The sequence below is a fragment of the Pogona vitticeps genome, chromosome 1, assembly GCF_051106095.1.
Source record: "Pogona vitticeps strain Pit_001003342236 chromosome 1, PviZW2.1, whole genome shotgun sequence".
In the NCBI taxonomy this organism is placed as follows: Eukaryota; Metazoa; Chordata; class Lepidosauria; order Squamata; family Agamidae; genus Pogona; species Pogona vitticeps.
The window spans coordinates 289,475,351-289,488,247 of NC_135783.1; the positions used below are offsets into that span (position 1 = coordinate 289,475,351).

General features: G+C 40.0%; 1 protein-coding gene across 1 annotated transcript in view; it reads left to right on the forward strand.

Annotated features, from left to right (window-relative positions):
- Positions 1-12,897, forward strand: part of TSPAN18 (tetraspanin 18) — a 220,830-nt gene that overhangs the window by 196,700 nt on the left and 11,233 nt on the right. The gene's annotated exons all lie outside the window — the stretch shown is intronic.

A 12,897-nucleotide genomic window follows, 5' to 3' on the forward strand; every position in this document is an offset into this window, starting at 1 on the left:
TCCATATCCCAATAATATAATGTTTCCTTTGGTTGCTTTGTTAATGAATCTATTGAAAGCCAAAAAATGATCTGCCAGTCTTGATTCTAGTGCATGTTTTTGTAAAAGAAATTACAAAAGGGAGCAAGTATAGAATGGACTTGCAACAGACTTAACTAGAATTTAACATTGGTTTAATTTATCCCAAGAGGCTTTACTTCTCCTTTTTGAAAGATATTTAGAGAAAAGATGTGACGTTTAGAAAGTCAATAGTAAAACAGCCTTATCTGTCCAGAGGTTAAAATGAAAGAATGTCTCTTTGCCAGCTGGTGGTCTCCACCATTGAGCAGAAGGGAAGGAATGGTGCTTTGTAAACAGTTAGATGCCCCATTCCAAATACCAGAGATGAAGGAGAGACCTTAGTTTTGTCTCAGTGGCAACACATATTTTTCTATAAATAGCGGTGGCTTCCTGGGGGGTCTCTTATGGTGTGGTCAATACAGCTCTTGTTTTCTGAATTGCTTAAAGTATTTTAAGGGAGGGGGCAAGTAGACGACCTCACAAGTAGTGGGGACAACCTACTGTATTTTATGTTTTGATAGCACAAACTCAGTTTTTTCTTTCTTCTGTTTTTCTACAAGGGGAAGATGTTTTCACATAACATTTCACATAACATTATTGAGGATGTTGTAGTGAGGGAGAGAGATGGGGTAGGAGGAGGATTAAGAGTGAGATAACCCTTGGTTTCTGCCACCCCAAGAAAGATGCTGTCTCCTCCACACCCACTCTTTCCCCCCCTCCAGGGTGGTGGTGGTGGAGAGACATGATCCAAACACTTGCCATTTACACTGCCAGAGAGAGAGAGAGAGAGAGAGAGAGAGAGAGAGAGAGAGAGAGAGAGAGAGAGAGAGAGAGAGGATGGTGATGTTTTTGTTCTGATAATGCAACTTGGCAGGCCTGGGGACCTAATCTGATCAGGAGTGGAACAGGGTGAAAAGGATTGAAGCTTTGTTACCACCAACACACAATGATCTGATCTGGATCAGGCCCCTCCTGCTAGCACTTTTGTGCTGTTTGTTTGTTTGTTTTAAAGGGCCTGCACTTAAAGGCAGAACTACATGTTCAATGTTACGTGTTTGCGCTCCAAGTGTGTAACTTGACAGAAGTACCTAAGGTGTGTTACATAATTAAAGATAGTATTTAACGCTAACAAGGAGTATACAAATCCTAAAATGGATCAAATGGAAAAATACTGGGAAACATAAGCAACACCAAAACGTATTCAAAGCAAAAAGGTACAATGAAACATTTTTAAAAAATACATAGAGGTAGCCAGTTATTAAGGATACCTATTGAGATATAAATAAATAAGATATGTATCAGCTGACGCAGTTTGGGCAGAAACAACATATCACCATATCATGTTGCAGTGGAGGAAGGAGACATTGTTTTTTGTAAAGATTGCTTTTCCAAGGCATCCCTAATTGTGTTCTGCCTTCATTTGAACTTCTTGTTTGCTTTCAGGAAGCAAGACTGTTCGACCTGGACATGTTAGCTAAGGGCCCCACGTATCACACCCATTTTGTTTCTTTTTTTAAACTGAAATTGAAGCTTATCATCTCCCATTACAAAAAAAAAGTTATACCTTGACCAGGGGCCTCCAAACTACAGCCCACAGGCCACATTTGACCAGCCTTGCCTTTTTATCCAGCTTGGTATGCAGGCAGGCATGTGTGTGCACGTGTGTGTGGCAGTGTGTGTACGTGGGAGTGTGTGCGTGAATGTGGGCGGGCAGGTATATGTACGCACACGTGCCTTTCTTTGGCCCTAGAAAATCTGGAACAGATATGTTGTGGCCCTCACTCTGAAAAGTTTGGAGACCCCTGCCCTAAGCTATTCCATGTTATTCTGATCTCAAGCATGTATGCTATGATATCATTTAAAAAAAAGTTATCTGCAACCTTCCTAAATTGTGGTGTCCAGAACTGTATACAGTATTCCAGATGTAGTCTAACATGTATCAAACTGAGGGAAATAGTACTTCACATAATTTGGAGACTATACTTCTGTTAATGCAGCTTAAAATAGCATTGACCTTTTTTGAAGCCACATCGCAAAAGGTGGTTCATATTCAGCTTGTGATCGAGAACAATTTTAAGATACTTCTCACATGTAGTATTGCTGAACCAAGTATCCCTCGTCTTGTAACTGTGCATTTGTTTTTCCCCTAGGTGTAAAACTTTACACCTGTTAAATTTCATTCTGTTGTTTTCAGTCCCGTGCCTGAGACTATGAGTACCTTTCTGAATACCGTTTCTGTCTTCCAGGGTATTAACTATTCCACACAATTTTATAACATAACATTATAATAAACAACGTTAAGGTTTTTGTAGAGTTAAAACAGCAAGAGTCAGCCAACTAAACTCCTTAAATGGTACAGCGATGTTCACAAACGTCTTCACAACAAAAGTACATTCTCGTATGGGCCAAAGAAAACCTGGGTGGGGTTAGAATTTTATGAACTGGGCACCACTGCAGTGCAGGCATCTTAGTCACCATTCAGTTGACTCTAATTGCTGGGAGACATGAAGGAAGGTGTCTGGAAACCATTGTAGCACATGGACGGGTTGATGTGGGATCAAACTTTTCTTCAAGAGTCAAGGTGTGTTGAACTTAAAAGGTCAGAACTAGTACTTTGATTTGGGTTCAGATATACTGCATACTAGAGTACAGTGGTATTCTAAATATCATCAGGTATTTAGAACACATCAGCAGGTGTTTTTTTCCTCCTAACTGCAGTTTCCAGACTGACTTCAAGTACAGGTCCATATATAATTTCATTACAGTAATCCAGTCTGGAACTTACCAGATAATGCATAATCATGGCCAAGTCATCCCTGTCTAAGAAAGAGTGCAGTTGACATATTAGCCTCAGTGACTGTAAAACAGTGCCACTGGGGTTAATTGAGCCTTTATTGGCAAGAGAGGACCAAAGAGCCTCCATTGTATACTCTGATGTGAGTGCAAACCTCTCTAGAAAAAGCTGGTCATTAGCTTTCTTAAAAGTGGGTATTTTCTTCCAAAATACTGGTTTGGCATTAAACTTTTGAACCAATTCAAAAAAAATTTTAAGTCAATATAACACTAGTTAAAAAATTAAACTTCCAAACAAATATTCTTGGGGCATCCAGAAAGCCATAGACGATTTCATTTTCCTTCCACCTTTTTTAATATTAGAAGTGCATAGCAGCCAACTTTTTCTGCATAATTTGCACAATGCAAAGTGTGGTCTTGGCTTGTTATTTTTCTATGAAAAGTATCTATCATTTTTTAAAAATCATCAAGTTATGAAACATGAAGCAACATTTCATTGGAACACCAATAAAATCTTTCTCAGCAGTGCCAGCCTTCAAACGGAAATATTTGGTTAGTGTACATATATTTCTTTGCCAAACTACTCAACTGTCTAGATTATTTTTGTTATACCAACTATTTATATCCTGACAGTAACCATTTCATCTGCTCTTTCTTTCTTTTTTAACATAATGACACTCATTTCCTATTTAGTTACTACTCAAATAAATTCTCTTTCTCTACTATAGTCTAAAAGAAGTTTCTACCTCTGTGTGCAGGGCTGTTATTTTTAGCAGTCAAGTGGGTGAATCAGAGATTTCCCAACCGATAAAGCATTGTAGGTAACCATCTTGAATGCCACTCAATCCAACAGCAAACTTAAGTGGCAAGTGCCAACATGGCCTCTGAAGAAGAGAGAGAGAGAGAGTAAGATGCTCTGAGGAACACTGTGGTTTGCAAAAGCACTGACACCCTCATTTATAATAAACCAAAGGGGATTAAAAACAACAATAACCAAAAAGTTGTCAGTGGTTAGTCATGAAATGCTGAATGTCAGTTGGAAAAGAAATGGAAAAATTGTGCAGCAGGAATGAAATGGAATATTCTAAATAAGGGCAAAAATGGCTGAAGAGAACTCTTCTTATGTGAGGATGTACTACCACATTTTATTGCAGGTCCCACTCGTTCATACAAAATGTGCATAGTGAAATTTCCAACAAATTAAAAAAACAGACTTTTATTTCTTTCCCTTTTCAGTTCAAAATAAACTGAAGTGTAAGCTGTGTCTTGAGGGCATTGTAGAATAATTTTTTAGCATGTACACTGACAATTAAAATAATTATAGGCTGTAATCAAAAAAGCAGTGATCTGGAGTTCAGCCCTTGACTAAAAAGGTTGTGGTGAGATGGTATAAAGTGTGGCCACTGTCTAATTAGCACCTCAGTATCCCTGTGTCATGTAAAAAGTTTCCTTGCATTGATATCAAACAATATTTTTATTTATTTTTATTTATTTATTGTATTTATACCCCGCCTATCTAGTCATTTCGACCACTCTAGGCGGCTTACAACATAAAGGATAACAAGTTCAAGAAAAATTTATAACAATTAATTAATTAAATGATTCTGCAAGATGGGAAAAATACAAAATAAATCAAATAAAGAGAAAAAGAATAAAAAATGAAAGAGGACAGGAATTAACTGGAAGGGAAGGCCTGCCTATACATCCACGTTTTTAGTTGGTTCTTAAAAGTACCCAGCGAGGGTGCAGCGCGAATCTCTGGAGGTAGATTATTCCAGAGGCAAGGAGCCACCAACGAGAAGGCCCGGTTTCTAGTTCTTTCCTTCCGGGCCTCCCTCAGCATCAGGCTCCTCAGCCTCACCTCCTGGCTCGCGCAGGTGACACGGGTAGAACTAGTTGGAAGTAAGCATTCCGCCAAGTATCGAGGTCCTAAACCGTTTAGGGCTTTATATGTAAGCATTAACACTTTGAAGTCAATGCGGAAACGGATGGGCAGCCAGTGCAGCATGGCCAGAGTAGGAAATATACTTTTCCTAAATTATTTTCCTGTTAGAGAAATATATGGTTGTGAAGGAATAATGATTTATAGGATTTTTGGGGGCAACCAACCAAAAATATGCTGGTGAGTATAGATGTAGAGTTTCCGAAACTGTTGAATCCATGGTGGGGGGAGCAGTGTTGTTTTTGTTGGTGTGTCTTTTTCTTTTCTTTTCCAGAGATAGGAGTCTGGAAAACAAAAGAAAAAGACAAATCAACAAAAATTTACAGTGGTGCCTCGCTTAACCTTGTTAAACGATGAATCCACTTTACGATGAGGTTTAGATAGGGAAATTTCGCTTAACAATGATCAGTTCCCTGCTTCAGGAACCGATTTTTCACTAGATGATCGGTGGCTCTAAAATGGCCACCCGCTGTGCAAAATGGCTCCCAACTGTGCTTTAGGACGGATTCCTCGCTTTACAGGCACCGAAAATTGCCACCCCTATGGAGGATCTTCACTGGACTCTGAGGTATTTAGCCCATTGGAACGCATTGAACGGGTTTTCTATGCATTTCAATGGGCTTTTTCATTTCGCTTGACGAGGATTTCGCTTAACAGTGATTTCAACGGAACGAATTATCCTCGTCAAGCGAGGCACCGCTGTATGTATGTTCATACACACACACACACACACACACACACACACCACACACCACACACACACACACACACACACACACACACACACATATATACATATGCTGAAGCAAAACTGGGACTATAATCTATACAGAAGAAAGAACTACAAACTGTGGTCCCTATGGCACATACCGTTTATTTCTAGTCATCTCAGAAGAAGGTGAAAAATGATAACAGGAACCATGGAATGTATAATATGCAAAAGAAGGAAGGAAGGAAGGAAGGAAGGAAGGAAGGAAGGAAGGAAGGAAGGAAGGAAGGAAGGAAGGAAGGAAGGAAGGAAGGAAGGAAGGAAGGATTATTTGTACAGAAATGGCCTTGCTTCTGCTATGACAATTTTCACCAAGCTGGATCAAAGATACTAGAAGGCAAGCAGCAGTTCAGAAGCAATGAAGATCTCTTGTAAGTACCTTTCCTGAAGATAACAGCACACACCAGGTGGAGAAATGAATGCTGAATTTCTGACATGTTTTCCCCTCCCCTTTTCCATTTTTTCCATTTTGTATTTTCCATCTTCTTGGGCTTTCATATGTTGAACGTTGGAATCAGAAAGGCAAAGTAATTAGTGCTGCTTTGAAGTAATAGGTAAGAGTTAAATTCAGCTGCATTTTTCTTTGTTTTCTTAATAGATTCTTGGCTTGCAAGGTGGTATTATGGTTAATGCTTTACATAGCCTGTCTCCTTCTGAGACAGAAGTAATCGATAGGCACCTTACTGCTTGCCTTCTGTTAAGGCACCGCTTTATCTTGTACAACAACTTGCATTCAAAATTCTCACAGCATTATATGGGGTCAAATAATATAGTTAGAGCTGAATAATTAAAAGCATTGGGGAAAGATGAAATTAAGAAAGAACAACAAGAGAGGAGATGTTCTCTGTGGAGATTTGAAATGAGATAAATAGTCAGTGAAGCAGATAGGCAAGGAGACTGTTTCAAGCGACTGAAACTGTTGGGGAAAAGAGTTTCCCTTGAATACATCTGGAGAGAAAAAATCACAAGAGAATTGTTTTTGAACTGCTGTTTGAAGATTTAAGTTTGAATAAGAACGTACTATATGAAGAGCCAAGCTGAGCATATGTATATTCCCAGACTGTGACCCCTATTCTTAAAGTAGAGGACTACCCTCTCAAAAGCCATTTGGAGTCCCCCCCCCCCCATAGACTGTTCTCCTTCCCAACCAGCAGCATGTCCATCTTCTCTGGATTAAATGTGTATCTGGCCTCCATTCCACTGTACTGATACACTGATTTATCTGCATTATTTTGCACTATACTATAACTGCACTACACAGTTGTAGCAGCTGGATACTACTTTCACTGCCATGATTCTTTCCAGTGGAATCCTGGGGTTTGTCATTTCATAAGGTGTTTAGAATTCTTTGCAAGAAAGTCTAGTAGTGTACTCACATGAACTACACTACCAACTGCTAAATTCAATTTTTTCTTGAGTGTAATCACATTTCTCCATGAACATAAGGAGGTTAAGAGTGAGGGAGGGACAGCTTGAGTGTTTATCTCACATATAGTTGGAACATAATACTAGACCTTCGGGTAGTGTGGTCAGCATATACGTTAAATAAAATAAAATAAATAAATAAATAGGGCTGTGGAGTCATGCTATCCACATATTGATGACCAAGTGTGAGGGATGCACAAAGACTTTTGGTTTCTTTTCATTTTATGGTCTTTGGGGAGGTTCATCTTTTATTTGTGGGATCTTCTGGGTACCAGATCTTTTAGTGAACTTAAAACCACCTGAAACTTTCAGCAGGTTTTTGTTTCAGGAAGAAGAACAGGGTTTGTGGTGGGGAAGAGAGGAAAGGAGGAAGAGGTGAAGAATGGGGCTTGTAGCCATGAGGAAACAACAGCTTCTCTGATGCATTCACCAAGTTCAGATGAGCATCCAAGAGGGGCAAGGCATCCGTGTAGCCTGTGCATTAAGGCAGATATAGAAACCTCCTTAGTCAAACTCCCTCTAGATTTAAATAATGGAGAGAAACAGCTCCAGCCCAGTAGGCCTGGTTCTGGACTGCTTTCTTTTTCAAGATTCTGTTTAAGCTAAAAATGAGTGATGTGACTAAGTTGTTAACTCTGTTTTCCATCATTGTCTAGCTATTTGGAACAAAGCAAAATGTTATACTCTTAAAAGGGAATATGGTTTATTTTTCTGGCATGTAAGCACAGTCCCAGCACTGGGTTTTATTTCAGGACAGATCTCATAAAAAATCACAAACACAAACCTCAAACATTTCCTTTGGGGACCGTGCTGTCAAAATAAAGGTTTCACTTTATATTCAAATGAATCTTTTGTTCCAGAGCTGGTCAAAGGAAGCCAACTGGGACTATTACCAACTGTAATATTAGTTTCAAAGTCTGCACTTAGGAAGCAGACAAACATCAATAAAAAAAGAAGTCTGGGCAGCTGCCTCTGCAGGATGAGAGCCTGCTTGGGTAAATTATGCAAAACACAGGAAAGGAAACACAATGCTTGAGCATGTGTGAGGACACCTTCTAACCTGAAAGTCCCTGATGGTGGGTGTTTATTTCCCCTGGGAACATTCCTATCCACACCGACTAATAAGCATTTCCACCAACGGTTAACACAGCTTTTTTATACTGAAGTTGTTCCTGGTGTAGCTTTAATAAGTTGTCTGCAAATCCTGTGAGGTCTGCAAAAGTTCCATTGATTTTACTAATAAAGCAAATAATATATTTATTTATTTATTTATTTATTCAATTTATATGCTGCCCACACTACCCAGAGGTCTCTGGGTGGCTTACAATAATTAAAATTCAACACAGTAAAAGATAAAATAATTAAAATACAATTAAAATACAATTAAAATTGCCATCAGACCCACAGCTAATATTATTTCAATTAAAAGCCTTCTGGAATAGGAAGGTTTTGACCTGGCGCCGAAATGTCATCAGCGTCGGCGCCAGACGAATCTCAGTCGGGAGGGCATTCCATAGTCTGGGGGCAGCTGCCGAAAAGGCCCTTTGTCTATAAGCCATTCCTCTTACCTCCTTAAGGGACGGCTCTTTCAAAAGGGCCCCCTGGCTAGATCTTAACTGCCGGGTAGGTTCATATGGAAGGAGGCGGTCCTTCAGGTATCCAGGGCCCAAGCCATATAGAAAGTAAAATGACATCCAGTGTTTACTGAAAATGTGTTAACTCTAAGAAGTAGTCTATTTATTTTATTTATTTATCTATTTGATTTGTACCCCGTCTATCTGGTCTATGCGATCACTCTAGGTGGCTGTAAGTTCTATTTATTGCTTTTAGCTAAAGGCATGTTACAGAAATGTCTTGTATTTGTTGAAATGTATTGTGTTATACCCCTGATGTGACTAAGAGAGTTCTGGAAGGCTTGTTCTGGCAGTGGCCAAAGAGGGCGACCTTATTAAATCATGTGGGTAATGTGGAGGTTTGACAGATTTAATGTTTATAGATTTGCAGGTGGCTAAGATGCTCTCCTTTAACCTTCTTTTTATAACACAATTTGAAATAGTTTCATTAGGTTTTTTTTAAGTAGATCAATCTTTGATCTTTTTAAATGGATAAATGTTTGATTTATGCATAGTTTAATTTAATGCATGGAAGCATTCAGTAAGTGCCATTGTTGTAAACAACTATAGAAGACAAAGACGTGAGAGGCTGTATCTTTCAGATGTCAGCACCATACATCTGCATTTTAAAAATGTCACTGGCCTTAAAGCTAGAGAGGCAGTGGAGAGGACAGTCATGATATCACTGTCAGGGTTTAATGATCACCTGGATATTTTTATAGTTGTTGGTTTCTTGTTTGTTTTGCTTTTATTTGTGATGTGTGTTGTTAAGTGGGAATTTCAAACACAAACATTTCACAGTACAGCTCCATTGGATATTATGTACAGAATTGCAGTTTATAAATCCACTTGTGCAAGAGGACTTTCTTTTCCTTTCCTTTCCTCCCTTCTGCACACCCTTCAATATAATCTGGGATGGGGGCAGTCTTCAAACTAATATTCATATTCATCTCCCAGGGAAGATGAATGCGAATATAGCCACCACAGGTAACCGGTCCGATTGGACCCTTCCCCTAGAACCGGGCTGTCAACATTTACAGCTGAGTAGGGAGACTCATTATCCCACCTCCTCGTCAGCATCACAGGGAAGTGGGAAAACCCCTAGCTGGGCTACTTCCACAAATGGTGCGGCGCTAACAGTGATGGTCGCGCACGCCATGCTGCAAGTAATAAGTGGACAGCCCAGTTCTGGCAGAAGGATCCAATCCACCCTGCCACCTGTATTTGTATTTATCTTTCCCAGGAGATGAATACAGATATCCAATCTCTATTCCCAACCTGCTGGTGAAGATGTGAGGGACATGGGAGCATGTCGTGCCTAGTGAAAAGGGAATCCATTTTGCCAGAATTGATTATTCCAATGGCAGATGCATGTGGTTATATCCCTATATTTTCTCTATTTATCCTTAAGTAGAATCCACCTTCTGGATCCCATTTAATGGTATTCATCTATTTAAAAGTTGGCTAGAAAATGAATTTTCTTTAATGCCTTAACATTTTAACTTAGAACTTGGTCCTCTTTAGTGGAAAGGTTTTTTTAAAAAAAGAAAGTAAGAGAAGTACACTGAGTACATCTCTATTTCATCTTGCCTGGGGTAGTTAAGTAGTGAAAACTCAGCAAAGAATTTAAACAAGAGAAGAGCTGTTGAATTCAATTTTAAAAGGGCAGTTTGTTCCCATAATTTTATGTAGTAAGTCATGGAGAGTCTCCTGGAACCGAAGAAGCTGCTCCATGTTGATTCGAGGAAGTAGCTCATCCAGTCTATTAGAATCATAGAAGAGAATCTGAATAATGGAACTGGAAGGGGCCTGTAAGGACATTGAGGTCCCCCTCACTCAGTGTAGCAATTCTAATCAAACTATATCTGAGAGATCAATGATTCCCGACCTGGGGTATGTGTACCCCCAGGGATACAAACCAGGACATTTAGGAGTACGCAAAAAAACCAAATAATGGCAGGAAAAGGCACATCAACGGTGTAAGGCAAGATACAGTACATGTCAAAAGTTATAAAATCAATTGAATGTTACAACAACTGGTGGAGTGGGTTTTTTTCATGATTTAACTTCAAGGAAAGCCCCATTCCCTCACTTTATTAATTTGGTTAATAGTGGAGAGTCCCTCCCTAAACAATGTGTTGTGGACATGCCCCTACAGTGCACATACTTTGCAGTGCATCGCTCACAGGATCAGGTTTCACTCTCTGCTTCACCAACATTTGAGTGCTGTTGCAGTTCTACCAGTATATATATATATAAGTGGCCACCTCAGTCAGTCCTGTGAGTCCAGCAACCATATTAATTACAAACATTTTGCTAATATGAAGGGTAGTGGACTGCCAAAGATTACACAAGTGAAAAATGATTGAGAACCACTATGGCAGATGATTATCTAATTTTCTGTTGAATGCCTCCAGCCCTGGACCACCCACACTTACCAAGTTAATTTGTTCCATTGTTATATTGCTCTAACAGTTAGGATATTTTTTTCCTGCTATTTAACTGATATCTGGCATCCTGTAACTTGAGCCCATTATTACCTGTCCTGTACGCTGGGATAATTGAGAACAGATCCTGCTTCTCTTCTGTATGACAACTTTTCATGTATTTGAAAAGGGCTCTCATATCTCCCCTCACGCTAAACTGAGGGGAGATATGATAGAGATTTCTGAAGGCTAATCATGCCCACTTCTTTCAGTCTTTTCCCATAGGGCTTGGACCAGTCCCTTGTCTCCCTCCTCTGAACTTGTTCTAGAATCCCCAGTGTTTCATCCCAAGGTCTTTCTCAGCCCAAACTACATATGATAGACAGTACACCAAGGAATTTTTGGGGGGGAAGAGAGGTGCACCATGTCTCTCCTCAACCCCCTATTTTTAGTGAACAGGTATGCTGAGTAAACTTTCAGGAAACATGAAGCATGGCCATGTATGTTACTTCATTTCCCCCCATCTTATATCTGAAAAGTGTAGTTCCATATTTTTCTGTGTATAATATGCCCCCACATACGTACAGTATAAGACATATAAGACGTCCCCATTTTTCTAACCCAGAATTTCTTTCTTAGAAGAAAGTGGAGGGGGAAAGCAGGAATCATCAAAGTGATTCATCAAAGCGATTCCTGCTTTTCCCTTTCGTTCCCCTTTTCTCCACTTTCTTTCCTGCTTTTCCCCTCCACTTTCTTTCTTCAAAAGAAAGTGGAGTGGGAAAGCACTTTCCTTGCAAGAAAGCACTTTCTTGCAAGAAAAGTGCTTTCCCCCTCCAGTTTCCTCGCAAGAAAGTGTTTTCCCCCTCTGCTTTCTTTGCAAAAAGTATAGGGGAAAGCAGGGATCGAAGCACTTTGATCCCTCCTCCCTCCTTACTTCCGTGTATAAGAAAACCCTAAATTTTTAATCTACATACTTTAGAGAAAAGAATTGTCTTATACATGGAAAAATACGGTAATCAATGAGTACCTGCCTCTCAAATGTTAGCCCATCTTGTAAAATTAATATATCAAGTGTGTTAGTGCAGCCTCGAGGCAAAATCCGGAGCTGGAGTCCCGAAGGCAGCATGTGTCGTTCTGCCAACTCCTGCGACATTGCTGGAACCAGTTGTATTGGCTCTTGCCTTTCCATTGGACCATTTCAGCAATGTGGAGAGGGGGGATTTGCTGCTTGGATAACAGCCTATCCTCCATATTACCTTACCCGGGCTTCATGCTCTGGAGAGGACACTCCTCGATTCAGAGCATGTTATCATAGTCTCTCGAGACTGAAGGATGCCTATGAGGTAGTGCAGCCTGCATATATGTGTACTGCTTGCCATGTTACAGTGTTTTAATTTTTGTTAAAAATCTCTAGTTGCGCAGCAGAAGTGCAGGGACCTATAGAACAGAATTAGCTTTAAGTCTTCTCAAAGCAGGCCACCACTTGTTTTCCTATCAATTAGCACTTACAGTCTCAATAACTCTGAGACAGTAGGAAAAGGAAAAGAAATAAAAGGTTTCATTTACTCACAATTGAATAGTAGTAGTAGGCATCCTTCAGTCTCGAGAGACTATGGTAACATGCTCTGTATGGAGGTCCTGGAAGAGAGTCTAGTGTGGCTGAGAAGGCCAGTTCAAGAGTGACAATTCCTTCCACACTGAAGACAAATACAATCTGTCCCCTGTCCAGCTCCCTGATTTTGCTGGTTTCAAGACTGCCTCTTTGCTTTGGCCTGCTGAACAAGTGTCTCTTCAAATTGGGACAGGCCATGCTTCACCACCTGCCTCCAGGCTGAACGCTCAGACATCAAGGTTTTCCATCTGTTGAGG